The sequence below is a fragment of the Panulirus ornatus genome, chromosome 46 (assembly GCF_036320965.1).
Source record: "Panulirus ornatus isolate Po-2019 chromosome 46, ASM3632096v1, whole genome shotgun sequence".
Taxonomy (NCBI): Eukaryota; Metazoa; Arthropoda; class Malacostraca; order Decapoda; family Palinuridae; genus Panulirus; species Panulirus ornatus.
Window position 1 is genome coordinate 4,768,309 of NC_092269.1, and position 16,829 is coordinate 4,785,137.

Genomic DNA, 16,829 nt, shown 5'->3' on the forward strand with positions numbered 1-16,829 from the left:
TCTCTCTCTCTCTCCCTCCCTCCCTCTGTCTGTCTGTCTGTCTGTCTCTCTCTCTCTCTCTCTCTCTCTCTCTCTCTCTCTCTCTTCTCTCTCTCTCCTCTCTCTCTCTCTCTCTCTCCGTCTGTCTGTCTGTCTGGCCAATCGGACGAAACCTTTGCCCAGGCAATCAAGGAAATGCATCTGTGGGACGCGTCTTTTTCGCGCCCGACCTTTTCCACACACACACACACACACACACGGTCACCATCGACGCAGTCAACGGGCAAGCGGTTCACCCTCCCTTTCAACGCCGCCATCCCACGAACGCACACGACCCGTTTTCGTCCACGAACGGACCAGGTTGGGAGATCTTTCAACCGGTGTGGGTTAGCACGATCGTGGCCCGAGACAGGGCTAACAAACCCCCCCTCCAACCCTAAATGACATTTGTTCCGTGCGACCATAAAAGGTCGAACCTGCACTCTACCTCATCTACCTCAGGTAGACTCACTCGACGGACTTGGGTAGACGACGAATGGAAGAGGTGTTGCAAAGGCCTGAACAAGCAAGCATGCTAAACATAGCGAAAACCGCTCAATTTCTCTTTTTTTTTTTTTTCAATCGTTTTCCAACAGCCATGCGATATGCAAACGCTAACAAGCTAATCCTGGACCAGTTACAACCACCATTTCTGCGCATTACGAACGTCTGAATGATATTACAACCTCTATGATGGAACGTCCAAATATCTTTTATCTCGATGTATCTGGTAATTTGAAACTCCCTCCCAAAACTATACCCATTAGTTAGCCTCAAAAAAAAACCTTGTGGTTGTTGGAGTTCGCCTCGAAAGTTGTGGTTGTGATCCTCTCCAAAGCTGTGCTTGTAACTCCTCGCATCAGAGGTTGTGGTTGTACTAACTAGCTTACAAAGGTTGTAGTTGTAGCAGTGGTAGCTTATACAAGGCTGAGGCTATAGCATCAAGCTTGTAGTTGTAGAAACCAAACTACAAGGTTGTGGTTGTAGAAACCAAACTACAAGGTTGTGGTTGTAGAAACCAAACTACAAGGTTGTGGTTGTAGAAACCAAACTACAAGGCTGTGGTTGTAGAAACCAAACTACAAGGTTGTGGTTGTAGAAACCAAACTACAAGGCTGTGGTTGTAGAAACCAAACTACAAGGCTGTGGTTGTAGAAACCAAACTACAAGGTTTTGTGGTTTTAGAAACCAAACTACAAGGTTTTGTGGTTGCAGCAGGCAACTGACAGCCTTGCACATGTAGCAGTTACCTTAAAAAGGCTGTGGTTGTAGATGCTAAATAATACGAGAAGAAACGCAGACCTCTACAACACTAGGCGGGGGGGGGGGGGGGGGGTAACCACAACACTAGCCTTATGAGGAAGTTATAATGTTACAACTGCCATATGCTGCAACGCAAGTCTTCCTTTTCTCTCTGCCTAACACAACCCGCGTCGCTTGTAATTCAATTTACAAGCCGACTCACTTTATGAACTCCGTCAGACCCGAGGCCACAAGACGTTCTTTTATCTTTAATTAGTTAATGACCAATTAACCCAGGTCACAGTCTCCAAAACACACTCCCTCTCTCTCTCTCCACCACCACCACCAGGAACACACACACACACGCGTCTCCAACACTCCACCAACACTCATGGTGAAGGTTGTTGGAGATTGTCTTATTGTGATGAGTTTTTACATCAACATCAATTTGGCTTCTTCATGCTACAAATGACTTCCTTCACGGTGCAGCTGATTTCCTTCATTGGACCAGCTGATTTCCTTCAAGCAACAGCTGATTTCCTTCGTGGACCAGCTGATTTCCTTCGTGGACCAGCTGATTTCCTTCGTGGACCAGCTGGTTTCCTTCGTGGACCAGCTGATTTCCTTCGTGGACCAGCTGGTTTCCTTCGTGGACCAGCTGGTTTCCTTCGTGGACCAGCTGATTTCCTTCGTGGACCAGCTGATTTCCTTCGTGGACCAGCTGGTTTCCTTCGTGGACCAGCTGGTTTCCTTCGTGGACCAGCTGATTTCCTTCGTGGACCAGCTGATTTCCTTCGTGGACCAGCTGGTTTACTGAGCAGCACAGCTGATCTTTCACATAACAGCTGATTCACTCCACCATGGTACAATACTTACAAACAACAGGAACGTTTTCAATTTCACATATAATGTGTGTGTGTGTGTGTGTGTGTGTGTGTCGCATACCTGTCGTAATTCCCTGTCGTAATTACCTCTGTCTACAGCCTTTGGAAAGGGGGGGGGGGAGGCTAACTCTTAACCTTATAGGCGTTGGAGGGATATATGTACAGATATAGGACTCGAAATTCAAGGGCCGTGAGGCAGTGTACGGAAGGGTTACGGGTCCAAACCACGAGTGCGTCTTGCTCAGATCTCCTTGCAACATCTCGCAATCCCTGTTGCATCGTGTGTGTGTGTGTGTGTGTGTGTGTGTGTGTGTGTGTGTGTGTGTGTGTAAAAATCTGATCCCCTTGCAACACGTATACGTATCTGTGACTCACTGTTGCAAAGAACATGCTTGTTGTATCTATGTACCACCATTCGCAGTAGTACCATCCGGCTGGTGGTAATTTTGCAACAACACTGGTGGTTGGATCGTCTGGTGCAACGCTCCACGCACAACTACTATGGCAACAAACAGTTGCAAGAGCACTCTTATGCCCTCGCGTCACTGGAGCGCCACCATCGGTATTGTAAGTCACGACACACGCTCTCAAATACGGCAGTTGCAAATGGTGGTGTGTGTGTTGTGTGTGTGTGTGGGGAGTCGGGTGGGGTGGTGGTGGTGGCTGGTGGTGGAGTGGAGTGGTGTCTCCAGTTATGCAACACTGCAACACAATGGGACGCACTCAAAGGGCGAGAAAAGGTACTTCAACACAATGTCGGCATTCTGACAGAGGAACACAGACGGTACTGTGCCACAGTGCAGAAGACGCCGCTGTTCTGTGTCCTAGGGATGCTATGTAAGACACATCTCTGTCGTAACCTCGAAAAAACTTTTACTCATTCTTACCCTCTTCGAGGCTCCGCGCATCCCGTCTGTCTGTCTCTCTGGGTTTCTGTCTGTCTGTCTCCTTCCTCTCCCTCACAACCCTCCCCTTACCATACGCAAACACACGTCCATAAACATCGATGTATATGCCTTCAAGGAAATGTGTATCATGTCTTGCAACAGAGGGGTCTATGAGACATCGCTTTTGGATGATGTAAGTCTCCCAGTAACCCCCCCCCCTCATCTGGTCTTTACGTGACCTGTGTGACCTCCACACCTGTTGACCTGGTGACCCATTAGGAACCTGGGTGTCCCCCACCTGCAATAACACATCCTCCAGGCTTCGACACCAACACTCCTTGTGTTGGCAGTGTCGACTGCTCCTATGTGATTTCCCTTTAAAGGGTCATGACCCCATCTGTCGGTTCAGTCCGTAAATGAATCAGCCGGAGGGGTCTCGGACTCCCGTCTGCCCGAGAGAGAGAGAGAGAGAGAGAGAGAGAGAGAGAGAGAGAGAGAGAGAGAGGAGAGAGAGAGAGAGAGAGAGAGAGAAAGGAAAGGAAAAAAAAATATGAGCAACATCATAAAAGTTCGGCACAGTCCATGTGCAGTGTGTAACTCGGATCATTGTACCGAGTCCCTTCAATCATGCTATTAAGTTCTCGGTCTTCCCTCATCGTACAATCCTGGGCAAAGTATAAACAAGTTATGCTACATAAGGAACCCCTTGTGATGAAAATCAGGCAGATAAAGTTGATGATCACTCTACCCTCTTTCGTTTCTTACCACCTACGAGCTTCTTCACCTGCAGTTATTGCGTGAAACTTGGCAACTCACAGAATGGAGGGTTTACGACCTCTGCTTCTTCCCCTCCACAGCTAGAGCGTGGAATCCCCTATCTAAATATATTTCTCCCAACACCTACAAACATTCCCTTTTGTGGACCTGATCCACTACATCAGTGTGAGGATATATGGCTATCACAATGTCATATATGAACTACACCTTCGGTGTTTTACCTCCGTTTTTAATATGCATCTGAATCAAGCAATGTGGCAAGCCCTCCTCCCACTCACACCAAATGGACCTAGAGCCAAGCAGTTATCATGTGAACTCCGACACGCAAAAGTAACTAAGAGTTATGCTCGTCATCCAGTAGTTGAGCTGTAGATGGGAAAGGCCTTGAACAATGGCACACAGGGACCATATTCAAGACGCAGGTGGAAGACAATGTAACAGTGCCTCTTGACGCGACCCGTTTCACAGCTGGGCACTGCTGAAACCTCCTGTTCTTTATGGCACTGCTCACTACCCACTCACTCTAACTCTCTCTAGGGACGTCCCTCATTGGAGATGGTCATCAACTTTTTCGCTCCTGACCATTAGATTCAACCTTGAATAGCCTTATCTTCACCTCATATAAGAGAGATAGTGGTTAATTCTTATATCTCTATATAAGCGAGGCGTTATACTAGATGGTTCGAGCTGCAGTTTACCACCGCAGGTGAGAAGTTAACTTTCGATGATAAGGGACAGTGGCATTTCACAAGTGCCATTTCATGACATACTCACACCCCTCTCCCTTGGGCTACACCTAACCCTGAGCTACACCCATCCCTGGGCTACACAAATCCCTGGGCTACACAAATCCCTGGGCTACAACCAGCCCTGGCCTACACCCAGTCCTGGCCTACACCCATCCCTGGGCTACACCCATCCCTGGCCTACACCCATCCCTGGCCTACACCCATCCCTGGCCTATACCCAGCTCTGGCCTACATCCAGCCCTGGGCTACACCCATCCTTGGCCTACACCCATCCCTGGCTACACCCATCCCTGGCTTACACCCATCCCTGGGCTACACCCCGCCTACGCCCACATGACACAACACCCCTGGGTCCTCCTCACAAACACTCCCATCCTTATGAAGTCAAATTAAGCCACTCTTTCCCTTAATGTCATAAACCACTGCAACTCACAGGTCCTAGACCTGAAGACCTGAGACACTCCAGTGGTCTACTGTGACCTGGTCTTCGACCTGAAGACCTGGAGCACTATAATGGTTGCCTGGGACCAGGACCTGAGACATTTGAAGAGCTGTTAGATCTTTGCAAATTGATCATGCAATCTGCCATCTTAACCATCTCCCTAATGAGGTGAACGACTAAACAGGGTGATTAACTACCAGTCCTGACAATTCACTGCTTGTATATGCTGATAGTGCCTTACAGGTGAACAATAAGGCTGTTTGGCAGTGACTATAAGCCGCTAACAACCGCTAAAGACACTGACTATAAGTCGCTAACAACCATTAAACTCATAAGCCGCTAACAACCATTAAAACTATAAGCCGCTAACAACCATTAAAACTATAAGCCGCTAACAACCATTAAAACTATAAACCGCTAACAACCACTGAAAACACTGACTATAACCCCACTAACAACCACTGAAAAAAAAACATACCGGCAATAACCCGCTTAAAACACTGACTACGATCATTAACTAAACCCATGTACGTCCATCTATGACCGCTACAATGCTACAACTCACAACTCTACAACCATCAGGACACCACACTACCATTGTCATGCCTGGCCTCTGTGAGAACGGCTCGTGTTGTCAATAGTTGTTGTTATTGTTGTTGTTGTGGTTGTGGGGGAGTGGGGGGGGGGGGGGTTGCGCGCGCGGTTGTGAGGTCAACGCGAAAGGTCAAGTGGCTAATCAACCTCTCTCTCTCTCTCTCTCTCTCTCTCTTCTCTCTCTCTTCTCTCTCTCTCTCTCTCTCTCGTGGGTTCGCTTCATGGGTCTTGGTCACGCGATTTTCCCCAGGTCCTAAACGTGTAATTTCGGCTTATTTCTTTTTTTATATATGTATATTCTGTTTTGAGGAAGAAAAAATATATAAAGAAATCTTAAACGAAATAATCGAAAAGAGCTCGCTCATTTTTATGGAGTGGGGGTGGGGGAAGGTGGAGCTGGGGGGGGGGGTTAATAATTATTTACCGTTCGAGTTATATGCATTTATCATTTCTTATCTTCTTTTTTAACCTAATCTTATCTACTGGATCTATTTTTTTTTTTTTTTTCATTTATCTATCTTTCTTTTTTTTCTAGCGGGATGGATAAGAGATAAGGCGTTTTATTAGTGCTTAACGCGCCAACATTATGGTCTCCAACACTGCCTTCACCACCTCCTCCACCACCACCACGCGTCGCCAACACTTATCCCCACCATTGCCAGTAACAGTAAGAGTAGCAGACACAACAGAAGCGGTGTACAACGGTACTAACGGTAACAGATACAACGGGGGCGAAAAACACACACCTGAGCTGATGACATTGCCAACAGTATCATTATTAACGGTAACATACCATTGCCAACGGGAACAACAGTGACAACAGTAATAATCAGCGCCAACGGTATTAAATAAAACCTCAGAAGCACTGCCAACAGTGCCAACAACTACACGCCACCAACAGTGCCAACAACCACACGCTACCACCCAGCAGTGCCAGCAAAGCCACCTGTAGCACCAACAGTGCCACAGCAGTGCCACCACCGAGAGCAAGGCTCGTTCGTCCATACAAACTCTGCCTCCTACTCTCACCTCACATCAACTTAAGGCAGAGCTACCACGAAGTCTCCTTACGAACCCCGTGACGAAAACACACTAAGTGGAGTTACGAACATCTTGGCCCGTCACTGTGGTTGTGTGTGTGTGTGTGTGTGTGTGTGTGGTAGAGCTGTGGCAGTGTACTGTGGCAAGAGCAGAGTGCTTGGCACGTCACTGTGGTGTGTGTGTGTGTGTGTGTCTGTGTGTGTGTGTGTGTCTGTGTGTGTGTGTGTGTGTGTGTGTGTGTGTGTGTGTGGTGGAGCTGTGGCAGTGTACTGTGGCAAGAGCAGAGTGCTTGGCACGTCACTGTGGTGTGTGTTGTGTGTGTGTGTGTGTGTGTGTGTGTGTGGTAGAGCTGTGGCAGTGTACTGTGGCAAGAGCAGAGTGCTTGGGTACGCAAAGGTCGCGGGGGACCAGGCCCGAAAAACATGGAGGATGATGAAGGAGGAGGAGGAGGAGGAGGAGGAGGAGGAGGAGGAGGAGGAGGAGGATGGAGAGGAGGATGGAGGAAGAGGATGGAGGAGGAGGAGGATGGAGGAGGAGGAGGAGGAGGATGGAGGAGGGAGGAGGAGGAGGAGGAGGAGGAGGAGGAGGAGGAGAGGAGGAGGAGGGTTATTTGATGTGGCAAGTTCATATGAACGACCATGAGGGGGAGACCCTGATGTCACACGACATAGTCGGATGTGGCAAGCAGTGAAGGCACTTTGCATGTCACTGCATGCTCGGGCACTGCCCGATGTCGCAAGCAGTGAGGGGCGCGGCGGGGCGGGGCGCGGGAAGAGTGAAGGGGGAATGGGTGCCTTTAGATGACATCACTTTCGAGGGAGGCCTGACGACCAGCCCTCACCCTTCCCCTCACATGCCCCCTTTCGTCCTTCCCTTCGTGCGCCGTGAAGGGGAAGTCCAGCTCTGGGCTCTACCATCCACACACACACACACACACACACACACACACATCCACACACACGCACACACACACACACACACACACACACACACACACACCACACACACACACACACACACCCACAACATCCACACACAGCACACACACACTCACACACACACACACACACACCAAAACCAGCACACTTCCCACTGCTTTATGAGAGATCATATCTCTCTCTCACTCCCTCCCCCTCCCACAAGAGAGAGAGAGAGAGAGAGAGAGAGAGAGAGAGAGAGAGAGAGAGAGAGAGAGAGAAGAGAGAGAGGTGCTTGGATCCTCTCCCGCGTTATGCAACGCCAGGAGGAGGGGGGGAGGAGGGGGGGGGAGCCGCCCGCTACTGACCTTGGCAGCCAATTCAACAGTCACCGCTTGGCCTTGCGCTGATGAAGGGCGTAGGCGTGGGCGTGGGCGTGGGCGGCGAGGAGGTGGTGGATGATGATGATAATGCCTCAGCCCTCCCTCCCTCACTCCCCCACCCACAGGCACACACACACCCACACACACACACACACACACACACAGCACACGTGTCCTCTCTCTCTCTCTCTCTCTCTCTCTCTCTCTCTCTCTCTCTCTCTCTCTCTCAGGCCGCCCCCTCCCCCCTAGCCAGACCCCCACAGTAATATTATACACCAGCAGCAGCAGCAGGACGCTGCCTGCTGGCCCTCAAGCAAGCAAAAAGGAGAGAGAGAACAAAAAATGGACGAAAGAAGCAGCGAGCACACACGAGCTGCAGAGCAAGCAGACACTGGGCAGTGTAAACAATAAACCGGACAGCAGAACAAGCAGACACTCAGGTGTAAACAATAAACCGGACAGCAGAACAAGCAGACACTCAGGTGTAAACAATAAACCGGACAGCAGAACAAGCAGACACTCAGGTGTAAACAATAAACCCGACAGCAGAACAAGCAGACACGCAGGTGTAAACAATAAACCCGACAGCAGAACAAGCAGACACTCAGGTGTAAACAATAAACCCGACAGAGAACAAGCAGACACGCAGGTGTAAACAACGACTCGTACAACAGATCCAGCAGATATGCAGACACGTAAACAACTCAGGAGGGCAAATCGAGCAAACAAACAGACATGTAAACACGTCCCCAGACAGATGCTCCAGGGAGAGATGGCTCACTGGATCCCTCCCCTTGTGATATATGCCTTGTCAGCCATATTGATATAATGTAACACCCACCAGGGATAATGGTACGGGAAAATGGCTTAATGTGTGAATAGACTCCATTTGATAACTTCCTACACGTTATCCTAGCCATGATAACACGGGTGGGCTCATAACACAACCTCTTCGACTTAAAACTCAACCCTTTACAACTCAATCCTTTACAACCCAATCCATTACCTCATAACTCAATCCTTTGGTTCACGACTCAATCCTTTACCTCATAACTCAATCCTTTGGTTCACGACTCAATCCTTTACCTCATAACTCAATCCTTTGGTTCACGACTCAATCCTTTTAGCCCATGACAGAAGACATCCTCCTTACCCAACACCACGCCTCCTTCATGCTCCACGCATCATGAACGGAGTCAGTCAACTTCATCGACACATCTTACCTGCAAATGAGGAGGAAAATACACATTAATGATATCATCAAACACCTTAACAGCTTAGCACAGCTTGACATTATAATGACACGTAAGGTAATTAAAGTCAATTATCTATTATCATTGATTATAATTACCCCAGAGGATCAATTTCTATGTTACCCAGCATTATTCCAAAGGTTTCTGCACACTCCAAGGCTGCGCCACTTCCAGTAGCAGGGAAATGCAGACTCCTTTAGAGTGAGGAAGTCCTCTCTAGAGAGTCTGAACTGATGAATAAAGCTTGGCCAGAGGGGGACTCATCACTCCGCGCAAGGCGGAGTTCGGTAACGCCAAAGCCATTCCAGGCTGGCAAAGAAATAAGGGCACGTAGTTCCCTTGTTGAGAGAGAGAGAGAGAGAGGAGAGAGAGAGAGAGAGAGAGAGAGAGAGTGAGATGAGAAGAGTAGAGAGATGCCAGCAAACATAAACACCTCAATTGACCCGCGACAGGTAATGACACACACACACACACACAGACACACACACACACACACACACACACACACACACACACACACTTGTTTACCTCGCGTGTCCTCGCTAATAACGAGACAGAAGCCGACTCTTTCAGCCCCAACGTACACATAACTCAACAGACACCAACGCACTCACGCGAAATCATGTTCATAACACACTCGCTTGGAGTGAGTTCGTCTCGATGAGATGTGGTTATGTGAATAGCAAATGAGTAAGTTCTATGTCATGTTTATTCATGAATATATAATGAGTAATTCAATGGTATATTTCGTTATTTTATATATATATATATATATATATATATATATATATATATATATATATGAAGAACACGAACTAGGTGTAGGTCTGGGATATCCTCCCCTCCTGTATCATCACTTTTTTATGTTCTAAGCCGCAACAGAATAAGGAGCCATGAGTAGAATATTTTTTTTTCTTTCCTCTCTTCAGTCGTATGTTCCAGACGCTACCTCGCAAAGGCGGGAAACGACACAGAAAAAGAATTAAAACCTCGCTAAAATACACGAAAACATAATTCACACTAATCCTTCATAGCATCAATCAGTGATCAATATTAAGCACAAGAGATGAAGTAATTATCAAATATTCTGTCTTTGTTCATCAAAATAATAATAATAATAATAATAATAATAATAATAATAATAATAGATAATAATGATAATAATTTACACAACGGTAACATAAACGCGCATGTTTCTTTAGCGATATTCATTTATTCATTATCAACGTAGGACCAATGATGCGCTACTTCCAGTAGCAGGGCAATGCAGGCTTCTCTGGAGTGTGTAGCTCATTAACGAGAGTGTATCATCATTTGATAAAGCCTCTCCAAAGTTGGTGACTTGTCGCTCGCAGGAGGAGTCCGGTAACAACCATTTCATATATATTATATATTATATATATATATATATATATATAATATATATATATATATTAATATATATATATATATATATAATACCAGAACATGTGGTAGGCATGATGCTTATTTTACTTAATTATACTGCCCTCTCTCTCTCTCTCTCTCTCTCTTCTCTATCTTCTTCTCTCTCTCTCTCTCTCTTCTCTCATATCATTATCTTTTTCTTCACCTTACTCATCGCGGGGGAGATGGGCAAGAGTGAGCACAAAACAGTTAATGTCCTTTAATTCGTTCGCAAGACTATCAATCAAACAATTTAGAATACAAAGATGCTGGCGCGCGGGGAGGAGAGAGAGAGAGAGAGAGAGAGAGAGAGAGAGAGAGAGAGAGAGAGAGGGGGGGGTTCTCACACACACACACCAACACATATTATGGTCAGTTCGTAAAGAAAAAAAATATATTGTTTCATAGATCATTCATCTCACTGACTTCCTAGCTCCCTCCACCTCAAAAATAAAAATAAAAATGCACTTCCTTATAATTACCTCTATTATAAAGTATATACAATACATCGTTCGATTATGATAAATCCTTATCTTCAAACTGGTTTAAAATAACGTCGAAAATGAGTACAAATGATATAATCTACGAGGATACTTTTTCTTTTTTCCTAAACTTTTGACGAAATTACATTTGAGAATCCAGTCACAAAACAAACTTTGTAAATGTTATGATTTTTCCCCTTTTTACGAAGACTGTATCTCCAACACAGCACAATTTAATAATGATAACAATGATAATAATACAATGATAATAATGATGATGATAATAATGATGATGATGATAATAATAATAATAATAACAATAATAATAATAATAATAATAATGATAATAATAATAACAATACTACTACCACTACTACTACTACTACTACTACTACTAATAATAATAATAATAATAATAATAGTAATATTAATAACAATAATAATAATAATAATAATAATAATAATAATAATAATAATAATAATGATAATAATAAAAATAATGATAATAATAATAATAATACTACCACTACTACTACTACTACTAATAATAATAATAATAACAATAATGATAATGATAATAATGACAATAATAATGATCATAATACTGACCACAGTACAGCCACACAAACGCCACGTACATCAACACACCAGAAGATCAGACATCGTCCCAACATACGCAGGTCACGCTTCTCGTCCTACCAAATAAACAGGCCCACGTCAGGCCCTGCCCCGCCCCCGTGTCTTTGACGTGGGGCCTGTTGCTGACACGTCTTCTTGGGATAATAAACATCACTTCTATGGAGGGGGGGTGTTATAAACATCACTTCTACAGCGTTATAAACATCACGTCTATCGGTAAGGCCTGCAATACACATTCCATCACCAAGAAAGAAACCCACCAAAAACACATTTCTAATGTGGCTATCTTTCTTTCACCTTCTTGTCTTGCTATCTCGTATCTTTGGGTTTACAGATAACCTCCTTACGAGCCCTTAGGTCTCCTGTTATCTGTCTTTCCCATGTGGTATCTTCCAAATCCCTTTGGTGAACTGCAACTTCGTCAGCGCCTTCTGCGTGATCATTCCAGCATGAACTAAATAGTTCCGTAAAGATGAAGTAGAAAGAGTGAATCAACTTTTAAATATCGAGAGAAGGTGTTCAAGATCTTTGAACTGGTTATAACTTGACGTTAACTACTTTAACTGATCCTATCAATAGGTTTACAAGCCACATAATTGTGGAAGTGGATGGTGAAAGGTTGATCAACTCTGGTTGATGTATGAGTCACGTCTGGATCACGTATTCTGTATATATACATTACGCTGATGTGTCCAATACCTGTATGACAGTGTGTCCTAACTGTGCCCCAAATATGGCAAAGAAGAACTGTGCCATTACTAGACTTTCCTAGTGTCCTATCAAGTTCCCTCTTCTCTATGCTTTCCCACTGTGTTAAACATCTGTGCATCACTTCTCTATGCCTTCCCACTGTGTTAAACCTTTGCTTACCCCTTTTCTATGCCTCCCTACTGTGTTAAACCTCTGTGTTCCCCTTAGGTCCCCCATTTCTATGCCTTCTCACTGAATTTAACCTGTGTCCCCTTTTCTATGCCTTCCCACTGTCTTAAACCTCTGTGTCCCCCTTCTCTATGCCTTCCCACTGTGTTAAACCTCTATGTCCCTCTTCTCTATGCTTTCCCACTGTGTTAAACCTCTGTGTTTCTCATCACTGTCTCTTGCTACTGTGTCCTACCATGAATTCTACGACTGTATCACACGACTATGTCCCATCACCACGCCCCACCTCTATGTCCCGATCAGTTACGCCCCACCACTGTGCCCCATCGCCGTGCCCTTGATGGGCCTCTCCCAACAAGGAGCCCATCCAGAGAGAGAGAGAGAGAGAGAGAGAGAGAGAGAGAGAGAGAGAGAGAGAGAGAGAGAGAGAGAGAGAAGCAGCTTTCTCCCCAGCTTGTACGGAGGGAGGCAGGCTATGGCCTTGGAAGCTGAAGGGCGTGGGGAGACAGTAGGGGTAGGGGGCCGAGACAGTAGGGTGGGTGAAGGGGGGGTTGGGAACCCGAACCCACGGGTTCTGACATTCAGAAGGGGCAGTGGCAGGGCTCCCAAGGGCGTCGCTGTTGCTTAGCGATACACTCGAAGGCGAAGACGGCGGTGTCGCAGCGCGTCGCTTCTCTTAATGACTAAGTGCGTGTCTAGGATCATTGATGTGGACGGTATACGTGTATATATATATATATATATATATATATATATAATATATATAAATATATATATATATATATATATAATATATATATATACGATCACCCGTACGGTATATATATATATATATGCAAAGGTGAGTAATGTGGCAGTTGAGGGAATAATTGGTAAAGCATGGGGTGTTCAGTGTTGTAAATGGAAATGGTTTAAGAGCTTGTAGATTTATGTGCTGAAAAAGGATGATGATTGGGAATACCTGGTTTAAAAAGCGAGATATACATAAGTATACTTATGTAAGTAGGAGAGATGGCCAGAGAGCATTATTGGATACGTGTTAATTGGACAGGCGTGCGAAAGAGAGACTTTTGGATGTCAATGTGCTGAGAGGTGCAACTGGAGGGAAAGTCTGATCATTATCTTGTGGAGGCTAAGGTGAAGATTAGTATGGGTTTTCAGAAAAGAAGAGTGAATGTTGGGGTGAGAAGGTGGTGAGAGTAAGTGAGCTTGGAAGGAGACCTGTGTGAAGAAGTATCAGGAGAGACTGTGTACAGAATGGAAAAAGGTGAGAACAATGGAAGTAAGGGGAGTGGGGGGGGAATGGGATGTATTTAGGGAATCAGTGATGGATTGCGCAAAAGATGCTTGTGGCATGAGAAGAGTGGGAGGTGGGCTGTTTAGAAAGGTAGTGAGTGGTGGGATGAAGAAGTAAGAGTATTAGTGAAAGAGAAGAGAGAGGCATTTGGACGATTTTTGCAGGGAAAAAATGCAATTGAGTGGGAGAAGTATAAAAGAAAGAGACAGGAGGTCAAGAGAAAGGTGCAAGAGGTGAAAAAAAGGGCAAATGAGAGTTGGGGTGAGAGACTATCATTTAAATTTTTAGGGAGAATAAAAAGATGTTCTGGAAGGAGGTAAATAGGGTGCGTAAGACAAGGGAGCAAATGGGAACTTCAGTGAATGGCGTAAATGGGGAGGTGATAACAAGTAGTGGTGATGTTGAGAGGAGATGGAATGAGTATTTTGAAGGTTTGTTGAATGTGTCTGATGACAGAGTGCAGATATAGGGTGTTTGGGTTTGAGGTGGTGTGCAAGTGAGAGGGTTAGGGAAAATGATTTGGTAAACAGAGAAGAGGTAGTAAAAGCTTTGCGGAAGATGAAAGCCGGGAAGGCAGCAGGTTTGGATGGTATTGCTGTGGAATTATTAAAAAGGGGGTGGGCTGTATTGTTGACTGGTTGGTAAGGTTATTTAATGTATGTATGACTCATGGTGAGGTGCTGAGGATTGGCGGAATGCGTGCATAGTGCCATTGTACAAAGGCAAAGGGGATAAGAGTGAGTGCTCAAATTACAGAGGTATAAGTTTGTTGAGTATTCCTGGTAAATTATATGGGAGGGTATTGATTGAGGGGGTGAAGGCATGTACAGAGCATCAGATTGGGGAAGAGCAGTGTGGTTTCAGAAGTGGTAGAGGATGTGTGGATCAGGTGTTTGCTTTGAAGAATGTATGTGAGAAATACTTAGAAAAGCAAATGGATTTGTATGTAGCATTTATGGATCTGGAGAAGGCATATGATAGAGTTGATAGAGATGCTCTGTGGAAGGTATTAAGAATATATGGTGTGGGAGGCAAGTTGTTAGAAGCAGTGAAAAGTTTTTATCGAGGATGTAAGGCATGTGTGCGTGTAGGAAGAGAGGAAAGTGATTGGTTCTCAGTGAATGTAGGTTTGCGGCAGGGTGTGTGATGTCTCCATGGTTGTTTAATTTGTTTATGGATGGGGTTGTTAGGGAGGTAAATGCAAGAGTCTTGGAAAGAGGGGCAAGTATGAAGTCTGTTGGGGATGAGAGAGCTTGGGAAGTGAGTCAGTTGTTGTTCGCTGATGATACAGCGCTGGTGGCGGATTCATGTGAGAAACTGCAGAAGCTGGTGACTGAGTTTGGTAAAGTGTGTGGAAGAAGAAAGTTAAGAGTAAATGTGAATAAGAGCAAGGTTATTAGGTACAGTAGGGTTGGGGGTCAAGCCCAATTGGGGTGAGTTTGTATGGTGAGAAACTGGAGGAAGTGAAGTGTTTTAGATATCTGGGAGTGGATCTGTCAGCGGATGGAACCATGGAAGCGGAAGTGGATCATAGGGTGGGGGAGGGGGCGAAAATTTGGGAGCCTTGAAAAATGTGTGGAAGTCGAGAACATTATCCCGGAAAGCAAAAATGGGTATGTTTGAAGGAATAGTAGTTCCAACAATGTTGTATGGTTGCGAGGCGTGGGCTATGGATAGAGTTGTGCGCAGGAGGATGGATGTGCTGGAAATGAGATGTCTGAGGATAATGTGTGGTGTGAGGTGGTTTGATCGAGTAAGTAACGTAAGGGTAAGAGAGATGTGTGGAAATAAAAAGAGCGTGGTTGAGAGAGCAGAAGAGGGTGTTTTGAAATGGTTTGGGCACATGGAGAGAATGAGTGAGGAAAGATTGACCAAGAGGATATATGTGTCGGAGGTGGAGGGAACGAGGAGAAGAGGGAGACCAAATTGGAGGTGGAAAGATGGAGTGAAAAAGATTTTGTGTGATCGGGGCCTGAACATGCAGGAGGGTGAAAGGAGGGCAAGGAATAGAGTGAATTGGAGCGATGTGGTATACAGGGGTTGACGTGCTGTCAGTGGATTGAATCAAGGCATGTGAAGCGTTTCCGGGGTAAACCATGGAAAGCTGTGTAGGTATGTATATTTGTGTGTGTGGACGTGTGTATGTACATGTGTATGGGGGGGGTTGGGCCATTTCTTTCGTCTGTTTCCTTGCGCTACCTCGCAAACGCGGGAGACAGCGACAAAGTATAAAAAAAAAAAAAAAAAAAATATATATATATATATATTTTATATATATATATATATATATATATATACCAAAATGGCGTCCTAGCTTCGTCTCATCGATGTATATCAACTGACTGTTATATTCCTCTCTTGTGTCTCCCCTGATGATGTGATTATTACAACGAAAGTGCACTTGGGAACTTTTCGTGTTTCTTTTTCCCCGTGGACTCATAGGAATATCTTGATCACGCGCAAAATTGTGATCCTTTCCAATATATATATATAATATATATATATATATATATATATATATATATATATATATATATATTTATATATATAAAACATATATATACGGCTAACCCCTACTAAATACAATCCATCACAAAACACCGTCATGTCACACCCAAAAAGGACCAATTTCTGCCACAGAACACCCACACCTTAACACATCATGTATAGCTATGCCACACCTATCATTTCTAGCTATGCCACACCTATCATTTCTAGCTATGCCACACCTATCATTTCTAGCTATGCCACACCTGTCATTTCTAGCTATGCCACACCTGTCATTTCTAGCTATGCCACACCTATCATTTCTAGCTATGCCACATCCATCATTTCTAGCTATGCCACACCTATCATTTCTAGCTATGCCACATCCATCATTTCTAGCTATGCCACACCTATCATTTCTAGCTATGCCACA

The 16,829-nt window shown here is 45.0% G+C and overlaps 1 protein-coding gene across 3 annotated transcripts in view; it reads right to left on the reverse strand.

Annotated features, from left to right (window-relative positions):
• Positions 1–16,829, reverse strand: part of LOC139763092 (uncharacterized) — a 204,360-nt gene that overhangs the window by 128,597 nt on the left and 58,934 nt on the right. Inside the window, exon 1 of one of the 3 annotated variants that reach the window (XM_071688723.1) lies at positions 9,021–9,042. The exons of the other annotated variants lie outside the window; for them this stretch is intronic. The gene's annotated coding sequence lies outside the window, so the exon portion shown is untranslated. Of the gene's footprint in view, positions 1–9,020; positions 9,043–16,829 lie in introns of those variants that run through there. 3 annotated transcript variants of the gene reach the window in all.